Genomic DNA, 11,903 nt, shown 5'->3' with positions numbered 1-11,903 from the left:
TGTGACCTACAGCATAAGACTATTTTATGTTATAACATAAGCAACACGACGGGTGCCTCAGGTGAGGCAGGATCTGCTTAACCTAGCGAAGCATTCTTTAGTTTTCTATGTTATGTCATGTGTTCTATTGTTTGTCTGTTTGTCTTCCTTCATTTTTAGCCAGGCGTTGTCAGTCTATCGATTATCATATTGAGTATGTGCATTATTATATGCCGACAACCATGCGTATGAACATTGAAGGAAAAATGAACAAAACGTTAGAATGGCGAACTCGTAGATTCTGGACCATCATGCATTCTGATATCCGATCTAACTTACAAAAAGTAAAAAAAGAAGTGGATTATGTTCTTTTAGAGATTTATAACAAAAGCAATGAGTGTAACCCACATATTAAGATAAACATGGATATATCTTAAAAAGATAAAAAAAAACACAATAATTTGCAAAAATGTGGTTAATGTCCTGTTATTTCACAAAACAATTATCAAAGGTATCGGACACCAAGTTTTTTTTTAAGTCAACGATATCCTTCTGTAAAATTTGTCAGATTGTATAAAGATGATACACAGAAGAATTCAATTGTCGTGAAAAGAAAGAAAACTAACCAATAAAATGAAATATAAACTGTTTTTTTCCATTATTACAATTATTTCTGATCGTTTATAGGTATTACTAGACTAGCTCAATCGGTGTCTGTTAGAAGAAAAAATCATACAAAAAGGTAGAACCTCTTTAAATTCCATTAAGTAATTATGTGGGTAAGTTTGGAATAAAATGAAAGCTTGGACTTGGAAACACTGCAATGTCCTTTCAAATACGGATAAGGTTTGTATTTCGAAGACAATCAACGTTTTGTGAAGATTTAATTAACAAATATCATTATTTCAATGCTAATTAATTTCAAGTACTTACTACTTGGCTTTTGAATCCTTGGGAAATGACAGCTGTTTACTGGCGTCCATTTAGAGTCATGGAAATGCTAAGTATTTGATCATCATTATAACAAAGTATGATAAAACTTTGTTAAGCAGTCTGATTATCGAAGTGTTACATGAATGTTTACACTACTGTATACTTTTTATACTATAAGTATTGGGTCATATTACTGCAAAAATTGACGTTGTATATGAACATGGATTCATATAAAAAAGTTCACTAAAGTTTGTTTTAAAAAAGGTGTTAATTATGAGCCACAGACACAGGACCTTCATTTTAATCGTTATGTAGTATAAATACACAGTGCAATCCAGTTTAGTGCATTTTTGTCTTCTTAGTATAGATGCTTAGAACACGACATAGAGGGTGATTTAGATTGTTTCAGTATGGTAGTCAGAAACGAAAATTCGTTGAAGTCATTTCTTCTTATATAGGATGCGTAAATGTCTTTATCATATTGTGTTTATCAATAGGCTTTCTAAAAACTGTATATTCGTATACTTCACCTGTTCCACCTCTTAACCTTGGAGAACAAAAAAACAAAAAACAAAACAAAAACTAATATTTTCTTTTCCAATCACGGCTCCCAAAATGAGCAGAATAAATACAATATAATTTTCAAACATAATGTAAAGTAAATTAAAAATAGGTTAAAAAAAGTACATAATATGATTGATTTTGATTTAAGTGATAAATAGAACAACTGAAACCATTCATTCAAAATGAAATAATTAAAAATGCGATAACAGAACAGCTTGTTCTTGAATCTCAAAGTATTCAATTTAAGCTGGAGAGAAAAATTTACAAAGCAAACAGTTCAGAAATGCAATGGATACTTATGCTGATAATGTGCTACATAATAATTCAGTTATCATGCAAAAGATTATCGAACGGAAGCTTAACAGATCATTATCTAGGCGAGTACGTCGTTTCAGAAACATCATGCATTCTGATATCCGATCTACTTTACAGCATGTCAAAAATGAAATAGATGCAGTTCTTTCCGAAAATTTAAACAAAAGCGATTTTAAGAACACACACGAATTGGAAAATTGACGGAAAAGATCAAAGGACTATCTACACATTTGAAAGGTAAACAGATTTGTCAGTTGATTTTTTTTCAGTCATAGGTGTTGTATGTCCGAGACGTATGTTAACACAGTTTTTCGCTGCGTTCCTTTTATTGTCACATTAAGTTAAAATATCTGTTAGATTTTAGTTCACAATTTGGCAGTAAAACGGGAGATTAAGCTAGCTATAAAACCTTATTTATTCCTAAATTTTCTTTGGAAAATTCATGTGCCAAGTCAGGGATATGACACATATTTGTTAACTTGTTTAGAGTTTATGGACTTTAGTACGTCGTTGATTTGAACATGTACAAACTGAAAAGGCTAAAAAATAAAAGGACTAGAAAAAAGAATGAATTAAAAAAGGAACGATGGGCTTTGCTCATTCTTGAAGGCCATACCGTAGGGTGATCTATAGTTGTTATTTTTTGTGTCATTTGGTCTCTTGTGAAGAGTCATCTCATTGGCAATCATACCACAACTTCTTTTTTATTTAGACAATTCCTCTTTGACGGAAAAAGTCATCAACAGAGAACCTAGACCACTTCAGTATTTGGATTCTTCCTTAAGCTCCTATGTCTTTTTCCTTTATACATCAGAAGCGATTTTAAAGTTTTTTGAACATTAGAGTATGTAAGTAAAAACAAACAAACAACAAAAAAGAACAAGCAAATAAAAATAATTACAAATTAGATAATTTTATCGTACACAACACGCATCATGTTGCTGTGTAAAATTTAAAATTAAATAATATGTTGATACAGCAATAATGATGTACTCAACTGAAAAGAATACCCTCTAAACTTACTTTATTAAATCTCATCAATGACTCCCTATAAACGTGGCATAATCAAAACAAAATTAATGATAAACATAGTTTTGAATTAGGATTTGATATAACACTTTCTCTCTTTCAGATCACTAAGGAAAACTATTTTATACAATGTTCCCAATACAACATGTAGACTAGTACAAGTTTAATGTGCAATTCATAATCACAACAGACACGCCCACTAATGTTGAGATAATCTCGGAATATGCAGAAATTAATAGTACGCTTGTCATAACAACAGGTGATGCATACATAAATATTCCAAGTTATAAATTTGGAAACAGGTAGAACATATACAATCATTCTGATTTCGGCTGATCAACCTATTACCGTTTTTGTTTTTTTTAGTCAAGTGTATTGTAGCAATGAATATAAATCGTCAAGTTTCATTATTTTGCCTTTCACCGTATTAGTAACAGAGTACTCACTTGTTACACAACCATTTACAACAAGTTGACTTTTTTCTCTTAGGTTAACAAAAGCAGTGAATGTTTATAAATCCGGTATCTCACTAATCCATCAAGTTCTTTCATGAAGATTTTTGGTGATCTTCTTATAATGTAAATGGATGGTATAACCAAAATAAATTGAGAAACAGCAGACTTTTTTTAAAGAGAAGAATTGGAGGGGTTTCATGTTAAAAGCCCTTGATGATTTTCCAACATCTAACAATATCATACATGTACATATAATCAGCTTGGTTATGTCTGTTCGATTTTAAAAGTAAAAAGAATCGTTCTTAAATTTAGTGCAAAACTTTCCAGCATTGTTTAATTAGTAGACAGTGTTTGTACAATTGTTACCTGCATATATATTAATTAGAAATAGTAATGTGTAATAATATTAGCGGTACCGATTTTCTGCACCAGAAAAACGTCGGCTTTCTGTCTTTTGGCAAGTTGTTTAGTAGATAAACATAATATATAAATTAGTAAATTGCATTTATAAGTTGCAGAACATTCGAAATAAGAAAATATACATGATACAGCTTTTTAGCAAAAACAAACCCTCCACGTCATTTTGTTTCTGGTTGATAGTTGTTTTCTTTGTATTTATACCATGACTTTGAGGCTTTTACATATTCTTTTTTTGCACAATCTTAAAATGATATTACATGTAATATCACTATTTTTATTTTAACCAAAACAAAAATTATTTTAGTTAAAAGATTAATGATTTTTTGCCGCTGATGCTTGTTTATCAACAATAGACTCATAAATTACGCTCAAAATTAAAAAGTTTTAATTCAAACAAAGCACGAAATTGCCGATAAAACCATATTGCATTTGAAGTATATAGTTATTTATTATTAATTAAGCACAATCTCTTTTAGACATGCAATATAAAGAAGTTAATAATGTTTATAACAAGATAGTTTAATCAAACTTTGTTGAACAGAAATAATCTATTTGAGACATATTCTGTAGATATATTGTATATTTTGTTTTATTTTAAAGTCGGATCACATGACTACAGGCAAAGACGTTGAATATAAACATGGCTTGATAGTTTACTCTATTCTGTTTGTAAAGCTTCTTTTTTGTGGTCTTTTAAGAAAGTTAATTAAAGAATCGACAGTAACCAGACACAAAAACTGTATTTCAATCATCATTAGGTACACCTGGAAAGTCGGTATTCAGCGCATTGCTTTTTTCTTTTCAACTCTTTGTAGCAAACACAATAGAGTGGTTTGGATCGTTCTCTCTAAGTTTATCAACGTAAAGTTATTAAAACCATGGCTTTAAAAAAAGGATGCATGCATGTTTTACTTATATCGTTTTTTGCAATAGGGTACCTGCAAAATGTATATACGTCTGCATCAGCGGATAAAACATATGTGCCTCTTCTTAACAAAGTAAAAACGCCGGTGATGGCAGAACTTGATATGTCAAACCTTGGAGAGCAACTAAAATCATTTATGCAAAATGAAATAAAAAATGTGATAACTGAAAAGCTAGTACTAGAATCTAATAATATTCAATATAAGCTGGAAAGTAAAATTAACGAAGCAATCGAAGAGTTCAGAACATCAATGGATACTTTCACGAATGACGTGCTTCGCAATAATTCAATATTGATGCAAAAGACAATTGAAAGGAAACTAAACAAATCATTATCTAGGCGAGTACGTCGTTTTAGAAACATCATGCATTCTGATATCCGATCTACATTACAGTATGTCAAAAATGAAATAGATGCAGTTCTTACAGAGAATTATAATAGTAGCGATTCTAAGAACACAGATGCGACACGAATTGGAAAATTGTCGGGAAAATTCAAAGGACTCTTAGAACAAGTGAAAGGTAAACAAATTTGTTATTTCACTCAGTTGAATTTTTCAGTTAGTTTAGTTGAAAAATATTAATGTATTTAACCAAGTTTTGCTGCTGGGTTACATTATTGTCATGTTATTAAGTTATTGTGAGCTTCTCTCTGCTTAATTATGCCAATATAACGTACCTGCAGAACATTATAAAAGTAGATTCAATCTACCATTTTCTTGAGGTTTTTTTCTGCATGAAAGCGAAATTGACGTGACTGTGATGTATTTATGATATTCATATAATTTTGAAAGCATGTCAGACTTGTTGAACAGATAGTTATATCGCAAAAGTGTAGGATTAGTGAGTATTGAATTTAAAAAAAAATGATAAAATGGTAAATAATTTTTACGTATCTAGTAATATAATCAACACTCAATATTTTTTTCTTCTTTGTTGCCTTTTCTATTCAATACAGCGGCCAACAATGGGTAACAGTTGGACGAAAAAAATAAGATTTAAAAGAAAAGAAGTATTTTGTTTTTTTTATTCAATGCCGTGCAATTGCACATAGAAGGTTAAGCTGCTCACTTCAATTTAGTTAAGATACCACAAGCCAAAAATATTAGTCCTGAACATTATTTTAGTCTTTACATCATATAAGTAAAGAGCATACAAATACTTTATATATGTATATATCCGCACTTATAGGTCTGCCTTAACATCTTGCTTGATATGCCAAGAAACATTCAGAAATTTGTCATTTGCTATTAATACATGTTTCAGCATATTCATACAGATTCTGTGTCATTAGTGATTCATCTGATATTCCGATTTGAAAGTTTTCTAGTTTTGAATTTACTACCATATTAATTGCTGATTTCCTATCCAATATAGCAATATCAGCTGATCTTTGTCAGTCCTTATTTTCGTCCGTTCACACATAAGTCTGACCCAACAAATTAATCTTCTTGCGAGTTTTTATTATTATATACTAATTATTATATACTAATATCAAGTTGTCTATTCTGTATCTTTTTACTCATATATACACCAGAAAAAAAAATTACACAAAAACAGGTTCAACCCATCATTTTTCTTAAAATAACCGATATCAAATCAGGAAAATGGCTATTGTTATATCATTGTTTGGTTCTGTGTGTGTTGTATTTTAGTGTTTCTATTGTGTTGTTGTTCTCCTATATTTGATGTGTTTCCCTCAGTTTCAGTTTGTAGCCCGGATTTGTTTTATTTTCTTTATCGATTTATGTATCTCGTACAATGATATACTTTTGTTGCCTTTTAAACATTATAGTATCTAAGACAGATGTGTGTACGGTAGATTTTAATATTGTCTTCGCTTTTTTCTACAACATGACAAAAAATACAATATACCATAGGACAGATAAAACTGTCGTTATAAAATTATAGCATGTAAGGCGACACCAATTTAATTTATCGTTCTATGAATTTTTCGACTCAAAATATTGAATCGAGCGAGCAATTTTAAAATTTTAATAAAAAAAATATTTTAATTTGCAAATTTTTGAAGCGACGCTTTTAAGTCAAATAGGGCGATTATAATTTGTTTGTAAATATAAATTAACAGGTTTTGACAATATAAGTCAACACAAGATGGTATAAAACTTGATTCACCAACTGTTGAAGTGTTGTTTTCTTGCTTATTAAAAAGTAATTGAAAAATTATTCTTACTGCTTTAGCTTATCTCCATTGATTTGTCATAGATGTCTTTCCTCCTTCACCGCATATGATTTATAACTAGCAACATGGCGGGTGATTTGCAAGACGCAGGAACTGCTCATTTTTCCAAAACAAAGATTTTCACCTCCAGCTGTTCGTTGATGTGTGTTCATTTTAGTTTAGTTTTTGTTTAATGTTGGTTGTTTGTGTCTATATCGTTTCAGAGGCTCATATTATTTTCTTTTTCTTTTTGACACTTTGTATATTGATAAGATGTGGTATGAATACCGATGAGACAGTTCTCCATCCATATCATAATCAGGATTGGAACAAACGATGATTGAATTATCCCTTTTGTGAGGGGAACATTGCAGATGATATAATAGTACTTTTTGTTAAAACAACATTTGAGTACAAAAGGAAATTCATGTATATCAATGAAAGAACCTTTTCCTAAAGAACATACTTCTATCTGGTATTATTTCATGTATATGGTTAACACATGTCCAAGAACGTTGTAATATTACTGAACTTTAACATATCTTCATTTAATCTTTATTATAAAATAAATATTGGACACCTCTCTTAGAAAAGATATTTAATTAGGATGAGTTGTCTTCTCTATTTTCGGCAATAGAGAAATGACCCCTTGTCCATGTTTTCATAGGAACAGTCTCTCATTTAAGGAACTTTCCATTTATGTCGCCCAACCTGATAATGTATTAAAAGTCTGGACTTCAACGCATGGCTGTGAATAAGACCAAACTGTAAGTTGTAAAGGATCCCAAAATGACTAGTGTGAAAAAATTCAAACAGGAAAACCAACGATCTAATATATATACAAAGGTGGAAATCCCTATGAACCACATCAACAAACGACAACTTATACACGGGAGACTCCTGTGTCGTCAAAGGTTCATAGGCATGCAGCGGGTTTTGTTCTGCCGTCAAACAATATTGCAGTTCAAAGAAACGCTTCTTCTGTTTACTTTACTCTTACAACTAAATTAAGCATGATTTTGCAGGGGAATAATAGTTAGGGGAAGAAAATAAATGATAATATGCTGGAATCGCTGTTTACAAAAATGGGCGAGAACTAGACACGATTACTTTTTCGGATGTAGGAAGCGGGAACATAATAAAAACATCTGTTCAAAAAACATATGTACGGGCGGGTCCCTCGAACAAATTGGTGTAGCCTAATGAGAATTTTTTAATGAAGGTGCCTATAGTCCGAGTATGACCAGCTTAATCCTGATTATTTAAAATAACCCCTGTCTTCATCGCAAACAAGTACCGCTCAATGGAATTGTTACATGTATTTTATGGATAAAGATTTTTGTGTGCGCTTTATCTTTTAAGCACCGCATTTAGGCAATTTCGTGGCGGACAGTTTTTATTGGTGGAGGAAGCCGGATTATAGATAAAGATAAAATAGTGCAATGATATATGTTTTAAAAGTGTATTTCTATATTTCACCTCCTATTTTGCATGTCTATCAAATCCTTGTTTGTTTTCATTTCTTGTTGATTTACGGTGCCATTTCCTTCATCGTCTCTCCGTGAGGATTCAAAATTTGCCTTCCAAAGTCAAACAATTTATATACCTGATATCATCTGAAACGCATGAATTTTACTTTATTTATTTCAGATTCATTATATGATAGCAATGTCGCCAACAGGGACAGTGAATCTTCACCCAAAAAGAATACCCTAGGTAAAATATACATTTTGCATATTTAATATCACATGAACATGATGAACTAATTGTTTTCAGTTTGTTTTTGGGGACAACAGTAACACGAATCATTCTAAAAACAAATACATGGTACACGTAAACAATCATCATTGGATAATTAACGGGTTATGTTACTGTTTGAAATTTTGAGTTAAATAAAATGTTGATTAAGGAATAATAATGTCCTTAACTGAAAGTAAATCATCAAAACTAACTCTTTTGTATCACTAAATATCACCCTGTAGACAGGTCATTATCAAAAACCAAATTAATGTTAAATATGGTTTTGAATGATGATTTTCTCTCTTTCAGATCACAAAGGCAAACTATTTTATACAATGTTCCCAATACAACATACAGACTCGTACAACTTTAATGTGCAGTTTATAATCACAGCAGACACGCCCACTGATGTTGATATCATCTCAGAATATGCAGAAATTAATAGAACTGTAGTCATTAACACGGGTGTTGCATACATTGACATTCCAAGCTTAGTAATGAATTCAGAAACAGGTAGAACATTTACAACCGTTATGATATCGGCTGATCAACTGATTACAGTTGTTGAAATGTTCCATAAATCGAATTGTAACTATGGATCACGTAAATGTGAATCGTCAAGTTTTATTGTACTACCCTTCAATAAATTAGGAACAGAATACTCACTTACAACATATGCAACCAACCAACAAAACTGTGGTATAATGGCTTCAGCTACAAACACTACAATTTATATAGAGTCTGCGTCAGTCAGTGATATATCAGTTGGAGGTGCAACTATAAAACCTGGACAGACGTTTAAATTGGTTCTTGATTATTTGGAAGGCTTTAACATCAATACAGATGCCAATCTTACTGGAACAAAAATTTCTGCAAACAAACAGATTGTTGTTGTATCAGGAAATAAACATGTTTATTTTAAAGAAGACCGCGGATGTGAAGAATTTTGTGACTATGTCTCGGATACTGTGTGCGAAAGTCTGATTTCTGCTGATAAATGGAGTCGCAATTTTATCATACCGCTATTCCAATCGGCGTCCAGTATCAGAATCCGAATCGTAAGCCAAAATGAAAATACCACCACAACCATAAAGGCTACTTCATCAGGGCCAATTACTGTGCATGGAGATAACATAGAGGTAGATTTATCTGCCAAGTCCTATTACGTATCTGCATCCCATCCGATCCTTTTGTCTATGTTTATAATATTTAAAAACACAGGTATGGCTATGTCGATTGTTCCGGGAATAGATCATTTTTCAAAAGAGTATGTGATTGCACCACCAAAGGTTCTTTCATACACAAATTACATATCGATCATAATAAAAACATCGGGTGTCGACGGACTTCGATTTGTTGGTAACCTTTTGGCTGTTGAATCTACTGTAATAATGGCACGTAACGAAAGTTTTACAATTGTTATTAAAAAAATGGCTGGTCTTTCAGTTTACAAAATACGTCATGTGTCAAAGACTGCATTATTTGGAGTTATTGTTTATGGATTTGATAGAAGTACAGCCTATGGATATCCGGCAGGATTCAGATTATAAATTATCGTCTGGCTCTTAAGTGTGTTGCATAGATTACGAAAGACGTCATTAAAAGTATTTAGCTGGAAAATGAATTTTATTTTATATCATACAACATTACTCACTGTAGTATTTTATTCGAAATTAATTATTCATTTTTTTTCTTTAAAAGACCATCAAGCACAATACAGTAATGTTGTTATAGTTTTTGTTAATTTTTCATCGGATATCTAGATGGACAGTGTACGTGCGTAGACATAAAGTAATTATTAGTTATCCATTGATAGAATAACAGTAATGAATTTAAGAGTTGCCACCGCCGATTTAACGGTCGCAAATACAGTTTTGTTGAAGAAGCGCACCGTAGACACTATAACGGGAATTTGCAGCCGTCATTTCAAAATTGGCGGTGACAACTCTTCAACTACAGTACTGTTATTACGAATCTAATGCATTACAAATAGAAATAATACGTTAGAGCTTGAAAAAAGTATTTATTTATTATTTATCAATGCAAAAGATTTTTTTAACTAATATACGTTATAAATATAATTTAACCTAAGACTCGGGAAGAATTACAAATGTTATATTTAGTCCTAAAACCTGTACGTTCTTTTGTTTGTGAAAGGTTATAAGCCGAACAACATATTGAAAGAAATTTGCAAAACTGGTTAGACTCTTCGTCCATTGTTTGGCAATCACAGATTTAGTCAAAGTAGTGTTTAATAGAAAACATGTCCGCAGTTGAAAAAAATCACACGCTTTTAAGGGCACAATAAATCGTTTAATTCAGGTCCAACAATGAGGGGAGAAACGTATTTATGTTCTAATATGTCCAATACATTCTGAGACAAAGTATGAGTGTGCGTCAGAGAAACAAACATAATAAATTGTATCATACTTTTGTACAATATTTGTATCTTATTCGTTAAAAAATACTGATTATCCTGTGTTCTTTTCATCAAAGAGGGACGAAAAATTCCAGAGGGACAATCAAACTTATAAATCGGAAATAATCTGACAACGTCATGGCTAAAAATGAAAAGGACAAATAGACAAACAATAGTACACATGACACAACATAGAAAACTAAAGAATAAACAACACGAACCCCACCAAAACCTAGGGTAAGCAGTTTCTGTTCTACATGTAGCACTCGTCATGTTGCTTATAAGATAACAAATCCGGTAAATAGTCTAATTCGGTAGGTCACTTTTATGAAAGGAAAGGGGATTGTAGTTACGACGTAAGGAACATATCCGATATCATTCGTGATGGTGTCCGTAAAATTTACTAAGAGATGATTTCAATTTCCCCATTTGGAACTCTTGATATAATAGCTTCCTTCTGAGCAACAACCCTTTATCAAGAAAATCATGATAGGAAATGCAAGCACGGGAATATCGTATCAATTGGGAGATATATACACCGTATACAGGTGCTGCTGGAATGTTGCTACTTAGTTCACAATTCAAAAGCTGAAATCATATATTTTGTAATAAAGTTTTTTTTTTCAATCGAGCCTCATCATGCTCATTGTCAATTTCAAGATTTAAGTCAAGATATGAGGCCGACTTAACTGAATCTGGTGTATCCTTTATCTCTAGTTCAATGGTATAGATGCGTTCGACATAGTCCACAAATTTTGAATTATTTAGTGAAAGACCATCATCTCTATAGCGGAAGAGGACATTGCTATTTTCTTATCTTTCTTCCTAAGAAGTTCCCGAATGAAGGCAGCCTCATAATAATAAAGGAACAAGTCGGCAAGAAGAGGTGCACAATTCGTTCCCATTGGAATGCCGATAGTCTCTTGATTAATGTGATCACCAA

At 31.8% G+C, this 11,903-nt stretch overlaps 1 long non-coding RNA gene across 1 annotated transcript; it reads left to right on the top strand.

Annotated features, from left to right (window-relative positions):
- Nucleotides 1–4,519: 4,519 nt before the first annotated feature.
- Nucleotides 4,520–10,274, top strand: LOC143051243 (uncharacterized). Its single transcript, XR_012970667.1, has 3 exons — nucleotides 4,520–5,141; nucleotides 8,452–8,517; nucleotides 8,851–10,274. It is a non-coding gene; the product is annotated as an uncharacterized LOC143051243 (long non-coding RNA).
- Nucleotides 10,275–11,903: the final 1,629 nt, after the last annotated feature.

Source organism: Mytilus galloprovincialis, chromosome 11, assembly GCF_965363235.1.
Source record: "Mytilus galloprovincialis chromosome 11, xbMytGall1.hap1.1, whole genome shotgun sequence".
In the NCBI taxonomy this organism is placed as follows: Eukaryota; Metazoa; Mollusca; class Bivalvia; order Mytilida; family Mytilidae; genus Mytilus; species Mytilus galloprovincialis.
Note: the sequence above shows the minus strand (reverse complement) of the source record. Positions and strands in the feature narration are given on the sequence as shown.